The following is a 1,749-nucleotide window of genomic DNA, read 5'->3' on the forward strand; positions in this document are numbered from 1 at the left end:
GAGGAAGTCTTGCAGTAAACGGTCGCGTGAACAGCGAGCAAACAAATAACCGTATCACAGCTTCAGCTGCACTGCTGTGAAGAGTTCATGCGCGCTCCTGCGCCGGCTTGGCTGATGGCTGCAGTTACCCAAACGGCCGTCGTGTTGCTATTGAGTCTTATTTCTTGATCCTGCCCTAAGTTCCTTTAAAATTAAGTTCCAGACAACGACAAACGATTATATATGTTTATTGACTAAATAATTCAGGGTAAAACAAATGAAATGACAATTTTAGACGAACAACAACAGATAACAGAAGAGGTAAAGACTGTAATAAGCAAAGTAATAAAGTTATGTAACCGTCGGCAGATGGTGAAATTAAAGGGTTGGGTTTTTATATATTAAATATCACAGGATTAATTTTTAATACTAAAGAGACCCTAATCTCAGTGACAGTCACTCCTTCTGTGTCCAGAGTTGAGGCTCACACAAGTTTAATCTAACTAAACTATTGTTTTAATGTTTCAAAATCATGTTTAACCTTCCCAAAACTTCACCATGGCTTCAAAGTTGAATTTTTGTCTTTGTGAAAAGATGTGACATGATTATGATCACTTATCATTCATAATGAATTAAAACATAATTAAGGGATAAAACACTTGAGTATACAATACACAGTATACAATACACAGTAGGACCAAGGACTTATACATATTCCTTCTTGTCCTATCTTAACAAAACATGTCAGAGACATTTTACTGGTAAATAACAAAGTGTTGAGGAATGATCTGAACGTCTGTCCCCATCACCGAAGGGAAGGGCTGGTTTCTCCCCAAACCAAGCTCATTAGGCAATAAAACTTGGCTTGACAATAACATGGAAAAGATCAATTGTATGACCTTCTTATGCTATTTGGGAATCTGCTAAAATTAAGAAAATGAGATTGTAGTTTATTAGTTATTCAGAACGTATTGGAATTTGGATTAGGATAGAGACTGCAGTGGGATTGGAATGTCAGACCCAGGAAAAACAACAGTCGTAAATAACAGTTTGATGTGTGAGGTGGAAGAACACACAGATTAGGTTTCCCACCTAGCCTCCCCTCACTGGAGAATGTTTCAGAGCGAGAGAGATGTAGATAAGGCACATTAAATCACAACATCTGTGTTAGAAAACAGTTCTCATTTCTTCTGATGTGGAGAGAGAAGACTATCATGCTTGACCTCTTTGACCTGAGGAGAAGGAGTTCATCTTCTTTTTGGGGGGGGAGACCAGGTGTGATTATGGGTAGTAAATTACTAAAAGAAGTCTCCAATGATGTGTTTATAGCAAGAAGAACATTGTCTCTTCTTACCTTTAGAGAAAACAGTCAACTTGGTAATTAATGACAGAAACAGGGACTCTGTGAGATGTAGAGACCGTTTCTCCTCTTCTTGCCAGGTCAAGAGGTGACAGGGGCTCTCAGGCCCATATGCTGGAAGAAGGAGCCATTTTGGGTCAAAGGTAATCATGGCCGAACAAGACCTCTTTAAAGGGATAGTTCGGATTTTTTAAGTGGGGTCATATAATGTACATATCTATAGTCGATCTGTTTCCTACCATAATCACCGAACAGCGCAGCCTCAGTTTGGAGAAGTAGAGAGCCACTCCAGCCCAGAGGCTAAGCTTTGTACTGCAGTGAACGGGGTTCAGCAAAAAAGCGAAATTAACCACCTAAAACAAGGCTCACGTAAATTTTTTTACATCAGTTCAAGTGTACGTTGTATAGGT

The sequence above is a fragment of the Sparus aurata genome, chromosome 13 (genome assembly GCF_900880675.1).
Source record: "Sparus aurata chromosome 13, fSpaAur1.1, whole genome shotgun sequence".
Classification (NCBI taxonomy): Eukaryota; Metazoa; Chordata; class Actinopteri; order Spariformes; family Sparidae; genus Sparus; species Sparus aurata.